The sequence below is a fragment of the Vulpes lagopus genome, chromosome 2, assembly GCF_018345385.1.
Source record: "Vulpes lagopus strain Blue_001 chromosome 2, ASM1834538v1, whole genome shotgun sequence".
NCBI lineage: Eukaryota > Metazoa > Chordata > Mammalia > Carnivora > Canidae > Vulpes > Vulpes lagopus.
In genome coordinates this window covers 53,371,878-53,385,363 of record NC_054825.1, presented here as the reverse complement: position 1 = coordinate 53,385,363, position 13,486 = coordinate 53,371,878, and the positions used below count along the sequence as shown (strand labels likewise).

General features: G+C 39.4%; 1 protein-coding gene across 6 annotated transcripts in view; it reads right to left on the bottom strand.

Annotated features, from left to right (window-relative positions):
* HERC1 (HECT and RLD domain containing E3 ubiquitin protein ligase family member 1) overlaps window positions 1-12,887 on the bottom strand; it is a 189,982-nt gene extending 177,095 nt beyond the window's left edge. For all 6 annotated transcript variants that reach the window (XM_041739213.1, XM_041739209.1, XM_041739249.1 and 3 more), the window contains exon 1: window positions 12,730-12,887. The gene's annotated coding sequence lies outside the window, so the exon portion shown is untranslated. The remainder of the gene's footprint in view (window positions 1-12,729) is intronic.
* Window positions 12,888-13,486: the final 599 nt, after the last annotated feature.

Genomic DNA, 13,486 nt, shown 5'->3' with positions numbered 1-13,486 from the left:
TTACCTGCCTAGGACCGCAAGCAGTCTCTACTTATTCCCACAATAGATTAAGCCACAGTCAGGCATAATTGAATGTCAATTTACCATGATCAAATTATATTGATAAGGTAATATTAGAAATCATTTGACATGAATTTCACTAACACTCAACATGCTAAACTCTCTTATATAATTACTGTTATTTGCAAGCCTGTTTGTATCTAACCAATTTATGGCTTTCTATGAAAAAAATAGAGTGTTTCAGTATACTTTTTTAGTTTTTATGTATTAAATAAAGCAACAATCACAAAAAACTTGCAGACAATATTGCAGAGTCATCACTATGTTTCTAGTCCTATGAGGCTATGGTACTTCTGGAATTTATCATTAGCAGACTTATTGCATAAGTGCTCCAGCTCACTGAGCTCCAGAAGAACTAGTTTTATCTCGTGTATGAACACCCTTTCCTGCCTTCCTACTCTGAAATAAAGAGCCAAACCAACAGATGGCAGACCAAGAGGGAGGGGGTGGTGATAAGGAGGCAGTTATAAGAGAGCACCAGGGAATAAGAAAATAACACTGAGAACTAAAAGGGAATTTAAGAATACAAAATATTCAGCAATTCCTTAGGTTTTTGCAAAACAAAGTCACATTTTGTCAATCATGAACTACTTTAAAGTAAAGTGATTCAGGGATCCCTGGGTGGTGCAGTGGTTTAGCGCCTGCCTTTGGCCCAGGGCGCGATCTTGGAGACCCGGGATCGAATCCCACGTCGGGCTCCCTGGTGCATGGAGCCTGCTTCTCCCTCTGCCTGTGTCTCTGCCTGTGTGTGTGTGTGTGTGTGTGTGTGTGTGTGTGTGTGTGTGTCTATCATAAAAAAAAAAAAAATTAAAGTGATTCTGGGCAGCCCTGGTGGCTCAGCGGTTTAGCGCCGCCTTCAGCCTGGGGCATGATCCTGGGGTCCCGGAATCAAGTCCCAGGTCAGGCTCCCTGCATGGAGCCTGCTTCTCCCTCTGCCTGTGTCTGTCTCTCTCTCTCTCTCTGTCTCTTATGAATAAACAAAATCTTAAAAAAAAAAAAAAGTGATTCTATGAGTTTGCATCTGACTATATTCCTTTATACAGTGTACCTTTAAGAGTTTTGTAAGCCCCTCTTAATATCTCAGGCCAATTTAAGTTAACCAAAACAATTTAAACTATTTCCAAAATAAATAAGGGAAAGAGGGGACCCTACTAAACTTTTATCAGCATTTCACTACTTCTATACATTCACATCAGCCTTTTTAGAAGCTACCAAAGTTTTTTTTTTTTACTTCCAAAAAGTAAAACACTCTACCTCTATCCTAATCTATAATACAATCAAAAAAAGCATCAATATTACTGCAGCCTAACAGCTAGGTTTTAATTAAAATACTAGTTTAAAAAAACATTATAACAGTGTTGCAATTAGAATTACAGGGTTTTTTTTAGAATTACAGTTTTAATCTAAATTGTATTTCTTAAAAATAGCTAGGCTTTCAATATAAAATTAAGAACACGCCAATTTCAACAGGCCATCTTTGCCCATTCATCATGCCAAGTTATCTCCTTTTTCCAGATTAAGTAATTTCTAATCACCTATTTAAGAGATCAAGTCCATAACACCATACAATGCAGAAGTTAACTCTCACAGTCTGGCAGTCTTCCGAAGAAATGGCAACACTTCCTTTATGAATAAAGAACCTAATAAAAGGTCTAGCAACTAGAGGTTATTCAAGGGCTCATTCCTCAAAGCTACCTCTCTCCTCTGTGGAAGCTTGTCAAATACCAGAATATCTGCCGTATCCACAGAGTTGTTATGAAGATCAAATGAGAAAATTGTTACCAAAATACTTTGCAACTAGAAGCCATATACACAGTACAAATATGTGTGTATACATATGTACAAACACAAATGTAAGTCATTATTATTTTACTACTTGATTGCACTCTAGACAATTTACAGACTAAACTTGCTCCTTAATATCATTAGATTATCCTCTATTTCAAATACTATCTAGAAAACTAGAAAGATTATATTATCTATGTGTTAATACAATTGAAAAACAAAAGTATCTTTTATAGAAAGTATCACTAAATTTTCTTATACAACCAAGTATCCAATCATATATAATGAAATTTTGTCAATAATATGGTCATAGTTCCTGTTTTCTCACCATTGTTTACTCTTTTAAAAAGAAGGAACGAAGGAGAATGATAGATTTATATAATTTAGTGAAGAGTGTGGTATAGACAGATACACATATAAAGGAAAAATACTAGGTAACACTTGAACGTTTACTGTGCACTAGGCATTATTCTAAATACTTTTACCTATTATTTAAACCATGGTTAAATCTGATTGAATTGTTAATTATTTGAACTACATTTAACTCACTTATTTCACAGATAAGGAAATTGAAGCACAGAGAGTTTAAGTAACTTGCCCAAGATCACATAGTTTAGTAGGTGGTGTGAGTGCGGATCAGAATTCTGTAACAAAGGGAGGAGTTGGCAGGTGGGGAAGGGTATGGAAATGGCAAGCCTCACTGCAACGATTTTGGCTGATCTAAAATCCTATCCCACTGGGGCACCTAGGTGGCTCAGTCCACTGAGCATCACACTTTTTTTATTTCCGCTCAGGTCATGATCTCAGGGTTAAGAAATGGAGCCCCGAGTCAGAGACTCTGTACTGGGCGTGGAACTTATTTAGGATTCTCTCTTACCTCTCCCTCTACCCTTCCCACTTGTGTTCAATCTCTCTAAAATACATAAATAAATAAAATAGTTTAATACCTTTAAAAAAATAGTTCTCCATTGGCATAAAACATTTAAAAGGTAGAATTATTTAATTCAGAGACAACTTTACTCCATGGTCAAGTTCCTAGAGCTGCATTCCTGGCTCACTATGTACCAGGGACTTTTAGAAGTGCTGGAATGCATAAGACATAGAGATTCATGCTCTCATGGAGTTTACATTCTAGTGAGGAAGGCAAATAAACAAGTAGACAAGTGACTCATTGAATTTCAAGGAAGCACAAGTGCAAAAAAATGAAGTAAAAGAGACAAGGAGGGGAACCCTGGGTGGCTCAGCGGTTTAGCGCCTGCCTTTGGCCCAGGGCGTGATCCTGGAGTCCCGGGATTGAATCCCACATCAGGCTCCCTGCGTGGAGCCTGCTTCTCTCTCTCTCTCTCTCTCTTTCTGTGTATCTCATGAACAAATAAATAAAATCTTAAAAAAAAAAAAAAGACAAGGAGAGTGGAGGGGAAATGATCACTATTTTCTATAGTATGATAACTGATAATCTCTCTAAAGAAATAAACTCAGAGAACTCTTCTTTAAGCAAACTTTTCAATGATGGGAAGGAGGACGCAGTTCAAAGACCTGAGGAAAGAGCATTCTGAGCTGAGCAAGAACAAATACTGAGCCCTGGGAACGTACCTGTCATGAACAAAGAATATAGGGAGTTTAGTGTAGCACAAGTAGAATGAACAGAGAGAGGTAGACAGGGATTAAACACAGCATGTAGTGCCTTATAAGCCAACACCAGGAATTTGGCTGTTACTTTATTTTTTTTAATTAATGTATTTATTTATTCAGAGAGAGCGAAAGAGAGGCAGAGACACAGGCAGAGAGAGAAGCAGGCTCCATGCAGGGAGCCCGATGTGGGACTCGATCCCAGGTCTCCAGGATCACACCCCGGGCTGCAGGCGGCGCTAAACCGCTGCGCCACCCGGGCTGCCCTGACTGTTACTTTAATTGTAAAAGGAAGTTACTGTAAAGTATTAAATAGAGGAGTCACCTATCTGGCTGACAGTTAAAAAAAAATCATTCTAGCTACAAGTGGAGAATAGACTTTCAGAGACCTAATGAGAAAACAGGGAAAACAGTTAAGAGACTGTAGTTACCCAAGCAGGAAAAGATGGTAGCTTAGACCAAAGTAATATAAGGTAGAGATGAAGATATATGATCAGATTGGAAATATATTTAAAAGACAGAGTCAAGAGGTTTTGCCTGATGGGCTTATTATATGGTATGAAGAAAAGAGAAAAATTACAACTGACACCTAGGCTTTTTGCCCCAGTAACTAGCTGAATGGTCCCACCATTTACTAAAAGCTGATTCGGAGGAAATGATGAGGACAGGAATCACACCTTCTTTATTGCACAAATTTAGTTTGAGATGCTCATTAGACAGTCAATGAAATGTGGAATAAGATAACACTGGATCTCAGGGAAAGGGTCTGGGCTGAAGATAAAAGTTTGGAAGTCAATCAGCATAGAGAGTTTTTAAAGCCACAGAAATGGATAAATGCAGACTGGAAAGAAGAAACTATTATTATTCTCATTTTTACAGATCAGGAAACTGAATTTAAGAGTTAAGATTTGTCCAACATCACTCTGCTAGCAAGTGACAGAGTTAGGGGAAAAAAACCAAAAACCAAAAAACAATAAAACAGATCTGACTACAATGTCCATGACCTTTCTCAACTGAAGTTCATCATCTAAACCAGAGACCGTGAAGCGAACACTGGAGTAAATATCTTCTCAATCCTCCAAAGAATAGTACATATCTAGTGCCATTCTAGATGCACTGGAAAGAACTTAATTCTTTACATACAGTGCCTGTCCAAATGTCCTAGAGCATTTAGTTCTCTCACAGAACCCTGAGAAAAAAAACTCTACTATACTATTATCCTCTTATTATTATTATTATTATTATTATTATTCTACTCTTAGGAATCCTTTAAAATGAGATTGGTGAACAATATAAGTTACCTTGTCATGTTGCCTCAGTCATGTTGCCTATGACTTTTCATGGGTTTCTCTTTGTAACCAGTAAAATCAAGTGTCATTTGAAGTTTTTATAGCCACAAAAAATCATTTTAAGATTTACACAACCTCTGCTGGTTCCATTCACAATCAGCACTCAGCATCTTTTCTTGAGAACACCAGTTCATCAGAAAACTACTAGAATGTAAGCTCCTCTGGTGAAGAACTTTTGTTTTTTGTATAGACTTGTCAAATCAAATCACTCTGTTGTACACCTGAAACTAATGTAACATTGTGTGTCAACCATACTTAATAAAATGTTTTTTAAAAAACAATCTTTGTCTTTTCACTAATGTGTCCCCAGCACTTGGAAGAGTATTCTTTCTGGGAAAGAACCTAAGTTTCTAACTGGGGCAACATTTGTTTCCTTGTAAGATGGGAATGTTTTTCATGTTGCCTTAGTATCTTGGTCCCACTAAAATCTGGTAAGATTATCCTAATACAGAACTGTACACTCATTTCGTTTTAAGAGTAATCTTCTTTCTGATGAAAATATAAAAGAAAAGTTTCCAGATACAGCCATTATTGGTCAAATAACTACCATACCATGACTTCAATATGTACTGTGTCTACTATTCAAAATAACTAGCATACAATGTGAACCAAAACTACTATAACATATATACTCTGGAGAAAAGAACATTCTCCTTACAATTTCAGTTATCCTTTGTTAAACTCCAGAAGTATTTCAGAGCATGGGTATTATGAATCAATGCAATAACTCCTATTAAATGCAAAAGGTTTCAAAGAACAATCCTGACTAGACCAGAAAAAGCATTCTAACTGATTTCACCTGCACATAATAACCTGCACGTATCAGTGCATATTAGTGGACAATGTATTTCATATTCAAGCTATCAGAAACTACCAATGACAGGTAAGTGCCCCTACACAATAGGTTGGGGTCATGGAAATGACTATAGAGCATTTTTAAAAGTCAGTCATCTAAAAAATAAATAAATAAAAGTCAGTCATCTCTTGCAAAAATAAAAATAAATATAAATACCATGACACAAAAAAAATAAATAAATAAATAAATAAATAAATAAATACCATGACACGTTCTCTGTGAAGTTATGGGGAAAACAAGTGTTCTCATACAATACCAGTGGGAATGCAAATAAGTACAACACTTCTGTAATATCTAACACAACTACATACAGTAGCTTCCCCCCTTATCCAGGAGATGCCCGAAATCGCAGATAGTATCAAATCTATTGTACAGTGTTTTTTCCTCTATGTATGTATCCACAATAAGGTTTAACTTGTAAATTAAGCAAAGTAAGAGATTAACAACAATAATAATAAAATAGGATAATTATAACAACACAACTGACCCCTGAACAATGCAGAGGTTAGGGGCATCAATACCTCATGCAGTTGTAAATCTACATATAACTTTTGACTCTCCAAAAATTCAACTACTAAAAGCCTACTGTTGACCAGAAGCTTTACCAATAATATGAAGTCAATTAATACATATTATGGACACTATATGCATTATATACTATATTCTTATAATAAAGTAAGCTCAAGAAAAGAAAACGTTAAGAGAATCATAAGGGAGAGAAAATAGGTTTACAGTACTGTGTGGACCTAGGCAGTTCAAACCTATGTTGTTCAAAGGTCAACTGCATACTGTAATAAAAGTTATGTGAGGGGTGCCTGGCTGGCTCAGTCAGTAGAGCAGGCAACTCTTGATCTCAAGGTCATGAGTTCAAGCCCCACTTTGGATGTAGAGCCTACTTTAAAAAAAAAAAAAAAGGTATATAAATATGGTCTCTCAAAATATTTTATTGTATTGTACTCAATCTTATGATGATGTGAGATGATAAAATGCCTACATGATGAGATGAAGTAAAATGAATCACTTAGGCACTATGAGGTAGCATTAGGCTACTACTGACCTTTCTGGTGGATCACCTGCTTCTAGACCACTGTTCACCACCAATAAGTGGAACCATGGAAAGAGAAACTGTAGACATAAGAGGGACTACTAGATGCACTCAACTTTTAACCCAGCAATTCCACTTACAGAAATCTACCTTGAAGATACACCTCTAATAATACAAAAATATCCATGCACAGGTCAATTACTGTAATACTGTTTGTAATTACAAAATATAGGAAACTAACTAAATGTATACCCATAGAATGACTGAGTATATTAGAATATACCCACAGAGTGTAGTGCTGTACAGCTGTAAAAAAAGAATGAACAATATCTATTAAAAAGAATGAATGGAGGGACGTCTGGGTGGCTCAGTGGTTAAGCGTCTGCCTTTGGCTCAGGGCATGATCCCGCGATCCAGGATCGAGTCCCACATCAGGCTCCTTGCACGGGGCCTGCTTCTCCCTCTGCCTCTGTCTCTCTCCTGTGGGTCTCTCACGAATAAATAAATAAAATCTTTTTTAAAAAAATAAAAATTAAAAATAAAAAGAATGAATGGATTTGGAGTGATTTCCAGGATATCCAGTGATTTCCAGTAAGTAAAAAAAAGTAAAGTGCAAAAGAGTATCTATAACACGCTACTCTTCACATAAGAAAGGAAAAGGAAACAGTTGGGCAGTTCCTCAAAAAGCTAAACACAGAGTTCTTACACAACCCAGCAATTCCATGCCTAGGTATATATCCAAAGGAACTGAAAATATACGTTCACACAAAAACTTGTACATGAATGTTCACAGCAATATTCACAATGACCAAAAAATGGAAAGCCAAATGTCCATCAAATGAGGCACAGATGAATAAAATATGATATGCTCATATAATTATCACTCAGCCATAAAAAGGAATGGAGTACTGATATATGCTACACGGATGAACCTTGAAAAAATCATGCTAAGTGAAAGAAGCCAGGCACAAAAGTCAACATATTATATGATTCCATTTACATGAATGTCCAGAATAGACAAACTCATATAAACAGGAAGCAAAATAGTGGTTAAAAGTGGCTAAGGAAGGTGGAATGGGAAATGACTGCTAATGGATACAGAGTTTCCTTTCGGAGTGGCAAATACATTCTTGAATTAGATCATGGTGATGGCTGCACAACCTTGTGAATATATGAAAAACCATTGAGTTGTACACTTTAAGACAGTAATTTTTGTGGTATGTGAATTGTATCTCAATTAAAATTGTATGAGAGGGATGCCTGGGTGGGTCAGTCAGTTAAGCATCTGCTTTCAGCTCAGGTCATAATCCCAGGGTCCTAGGATCAAGCTGCACATCAGACTCCCCACTCTGCAGAATCTGCTTCTGCCTCTGCCCCTCCCCCAGCTCATGCTTTTTCTCACTTTCAAATAAATAAAATATTTAAAAAATAAATAAAGTTGTATGAGAAAAAAAGAAAGGACCATAACAAAACATATACAATCTATCCATTTGTGTAAAAGACATAATAGGATAAACCAAAAAAACTGAAGAGACTAGGGGCTAGGAAAACAGACTGGGAAAGGGGGTGGAGGTGGGAATCAGGTAGTAGGAATGAGTGACATTCCTCTGATTATATCTTTTTATATAGTAATGTTTAGTAACAGTCATGTTTCAGAGACCTAGATAAATAATCAAAATCAACCAGGACTGAGGGGGTAACCCAAAATGGAATACAAAGAGTAAGAAAAGAACCAAACTGCATTACAGATGAATAACATAACTACACTAAAAGAGTGGAGAAGAACCTAAATAACTTCAGAAAATAATACTTTGACTAGATACTGTGAGAATAAAGACAAAAAAAAAAAAAAAAACCTGTACTCTAATTAGCAAATACGTTTCTCATAAATGTAATGGGTTAGCAATCAGTAACTACTTGATGAGCATTATAAAAGTGAACAAGTGGGATATGATCTAGTATCTATATGACCTATTGTCTACAGATAAGGAGAGCCAGGTTTTTCTTATCAGAAAAAAGTTACAAATAAGAAAGGAGTAAAGGTTAGAATGAACCTTGTGGTGTTGGACTAGATCAGAAACTATCAATATGAGCTCATGGTTTTTAATATATATAGAATATAAATATAGAAATAAATGCATATGTGTGCACTCACTTGTATGTGTGGGAGGATTAGTATATACACCTATATTTCCTAGCTCTGTCCTCTGAGGCCCTCTGAGGGCCTAGGGGCACTGACACCCCAGTGAGCACACCTAGCATCCAGATCTTGATTTAAATTGTATTCTCCAATAAAAAGAATCAGAGTTCCTTAGACAAGTTATTGATTCCAGGACTGGTACAAAGAAATATACAACATGAGTGAGAAATAGGCTATGAAAAAAAATAAATAAATAGCCTATGATGCCAGAATAAAAGGAAGTGCTTGAAAAAAAAAGTGAAGGCCAACCTGAAAAGGCTCTTAATGAATGGCCAAAGCTGAAACAATCTGAGCAATAAAAAAATACTATTGGGTTATAACATGTAGAATAAAACAAATACCCATGAGATTATAACTACATAAATAAATAATTGAATAAACAAATGAGAAAGAAATACCTCTTCCTAACAGAAGAATTACAGTAATATGTATTATAAAAAAAAAAAAATCACCATTAGGTAAACACCACAGTAACTGCTGCAGACAGTATCTACCAACACATGCTAAAATCAGTATAAATAAGTTTTGAAGAGAAACAGTATATCTGCATAGTCTCAAAGTATCTCCCCCAAGATATGTATCAAAAGGTAGAATAGTAACTTTACAGTAGAAAACAGAAGCCACCTTAACAAAGTAATCAAAGTTAAAATATCACTAGCAATAAGACATCTCAACACCACCACCCCTCTAAAATGATGCACTGAAGACACATCACTTCTGTGGTTTCCTTGCAAACATATATTAACTTCAATCTAATCATGAGAAAAACATCAGACAAACCCAAAGTGAGAAAAATTCTACAAACTGACAGTACTCATCAAAAGTGTCAAGATCATGAAAGACAAGGAAAAACTGAGGAGCTGTTACAGATTGGAGAAGAGGAAGATAACTAAATGCAATGAATTAGGTTGTGGAACAAAAAAAACCATTAGGGGTAAAACCAGTGAAATTGCAAGAAAGTCTGTAGTTAGTTAATAGTATTATACCAAAGCTAATTTCCTAGTTTGGGTCACTGTGCTATAGTTAAGTAAATTGTCAACATCAGGAGATGGTATATGAAGAATATTTTATAGGAATTTTCTTTACTATATTTGCAACATCTATGTAAGTCTAACATTACTTCAAAATAAAGTTAAAAATAAATAAAACCCATCAATTGATCAATTACCCAACTGTCATATTTCTTTGCTCAAGGATCTCACCTATAATTTAATATTCCGATTAATTTAGAGGGCCCATTAAATGACAGCAGAAAAAACTAAAATCATAGAAATCATATCTGGCATCTAAAAAGTAAATGAGCTACTTTATGTTCCTTTATACTTTTCCTTTAGTCAAAAAAATTTGCTAGCTGTTGTGACTTTACTGGCTTTGCAAATTTCCTTTTAAGTGATGTGACCAATTTGTTGTTTTCAACATCATGATAATCTGCTGTATATGGCCATTACAATGCATTTCATTTGTCTATAAAGCCAAAATTTTATGTATATAAAAAAATTATCTTTTGCAGGTTATAGTAATTTTTTTACTTTATGACAGTTGTCCAACTATAAAATTTAGACTGTTTCACAAATCAATTTGCTTTTAGCCTAACAAAATTCTCTCCATATCCCAAACCACAAAGTCTTTATTATTGTTATTGTACTGAAAATCTGAATTTTAAAAGATCAACTGTTCAATGTATCTTTTTTTTTTTTTTTAAGAAGGAGTAATTTCATCTTCTTTTGGGAAAAAAAATGCTTGGGAAATTAGAATTCAATTGCTATTTATTATTTACATCCTCTACTAACCAATCCAGCCCAATCAACAACACAGTCTTTGAAATTCCTTTAATCAAACAGGATTTGCAGAAGATGTTTACATTAATAGACTAAGTAACCCAAACGTTTACATTTGCTTTCCCCTCCATGCACCACCAGGATGCCTGCATTGGGAGTGGGATACATGACCAGCAAATGAATGGTAAGTGTCACATGTAAACAGCATGACTAGGAATTTAAGAAATAAAGTGATTAGAAAACCTTAGGGAAAGCAAAATTCATAAAAGTTCAGAATTACAAAATACCTTAATAGGCCATTTAATCCATTCCAATGACAACCTCAGACAAATGACAAAAAGATTTTTAAAAGATGACAAATGACACTATCCTATTTTTTAAAGTTGCCAGATTTCCAACCTCCCTGGTTGTTTCATCCTGCCATATAATCCTGTCATATAATTTGGGAGAAATATTGTAAGACTATGCTTTGTCCAACCTAATGCTTTCTTTTCTCAAAGAATACATTTTAACTCATTTCCAAGATATACTCAACTACAGGTGCATTATATGTGTGTGTACATACATCCAGACCTAGAACACTCAGTTTTGCTTATAAAAACTCACACCACAGAAACCTACATAATCAAAGGTACATATCCATCCCACCTCAATCACAAAGGCATTATAACAAACAGAATCACATAACGATTTTGGCCTAAAAATAACCAACTGAAATCAATGTTATAAAATCTTGAGGTTTCTTCCCACTGTGAATAATCACAGTTTGATTTCCACAAATACCGCTCCTTTTCAGCGCCCACCACGGGGTGGAAAAAGCACGTATGTACTAGATCCAAGGAGATGATACTCTTTTAACTCTTGATTTTTAAAGCCATTTAAACAATCATCTCGGCAGAGCCAATGAAAGAGACTGTAATGACAGAGTAGAGCCAGTGATCGTGAACCAGCAACCAGTTTTAATCAAGCGGGCCAAAGGGACAAATCATCTTGAAACACAGAGGATGGGGAAGTCCCAAGTAATGATGAGCCAAGTACTAGCTGAGAAAAAAAAAAAAGTCAGGTGTCTGGTAGGTAGGTGTCTGGTAGGAAGCAACACCAAAATGGTAACCATGAAATGCTATCTCTGGAAATGGAATTACAAGGGCAAGTTAGTCCCAATCTGGTGTAACTGCAATTCTGACTATCCACATCTCCTACAGTACTGTAGATGTAGACATTATTCCACAAGCAAGCAAGCTCCGTCTCTGCTCACAGCTCTCCGGGTTGGACAGCATGGCTTTTTATATAACCTCCTGGGCAAGGTGGTACCAACCAGTTCCGGCGCTCGTGTCTCCCAAGCACCTACCCCCATCACAGAAAAGGCTTCGCCGGGTTCCCTGGGACAGCTCTTGTCATCATCACCCTCATCTTACCCACAGACTGAACAATGCAGCTCGTCTCTCCTCCTGGAAGCACAGGCTTTTATGAACTGTTATGTTACAGAGGTGGGAGATTAGGACAAAGATTTACTAGGGGATGAGCTGCCCCCACCCAAAAGCAGAGGAAAGGAGGAAGACACGTCGTCCCTCAAAAGGCGGGGTCGGGGGTGGGGGGTGGGGGGGAGGGGGACCCTGGCGTCGCGGCTCTCCCTAAAGAGTCAGGCCGCTGCCCCCCCCCCCGCCCTAGCCCCGGCCTGCGGAGGGGCCCTCGTCGGCGGATAAAGCGGTGGGGGAGAAGGGCAGAGGCCCGACCCCCGCGGGTCGAGGGGCCAGCACAGCGAGAGCCGCCGGAGGGGCGGGTCCCCCTGCCCCTTCGGGAGAGCGGCTCTGCTCCTACGGCGGCTCTGCAAGCGCCCGGGGGGCAGGCCCCTGAGGCCGGGGGCCCCGCACGACGCCGGGAGGGGTCCCTTAGGCCTCCGCCCGCCGCCCACCCGGGACCCCGGCGCCCCCCGCTCGGCCGCGGCCCGGGAACGGCCCCGGCCGGCCTTGCGCGACCCGCGGGGCACACGCACAGGTGTGGCCAGGAGGGAGAAGAAGAAGCGTTACCGTGCGCGGCTCCGGAGCTGGCAGGGGTGGGGCGCGGCTCCGGCGACCCGAGCCCGGCTCGGCAGCGGCTGCGGCGGCCGCGTCCTTTATTTTTGCTGCAGCAGCGGCGACTTGTCAAAGGGAAAGACGTAAGAGGCGGCGGCGGCGGCGGCGGCGGCGGCGGCAGGCAGGCAGATCTCGCAGGATTTGGGAGGAACTCTCGCGCAGTCTTGCCCGCTCGCCCCGCCCCCCTCCGCCCCCTCCCCCCGCCCCCTCCTCCTCCTCCCCAGGTCCTGCGCGGGAGGCAGGAGTTGGGGGAGGAGCGCGGAGCGGAGTAGCGGGAGGAGGGCAGAAGGGAAGGAGATTTGATAGCGGGGGGCGGGGGGCGGGGAGGTGTTGACTTAGGTTCTGGGCCACGCTGTCCTCGCCTGGCAGCCCCTGCGGAGTACAAACAGCGCAGTCCGCCCGCTGGGGCAGGACGCCGCTTATGAGGCACAATTGGAGACGTTTCACAAAGGGGGTGAGGGGTTACGGGCCGGGCCGTCCGGGCTCGCGGTTTTCCTCGTAGGGGGCGAGAAGACCCCACCGCCCGCAGTCCTGATGATGCGGAACGGAGCGACGCGTGGAGAAGCAGGCATCGGGGCGGGGCGGCCACACCCCGTTATCTCGGACGCGCGGCGGGCTCTGCGCTCCTATCTCGCGGCGCACCCGGCCCCAGACCCTGGCAGGTGCAGCTCAAGCATATGAAAGCGTTTCGCTGGAGACTCACTTCTATCTC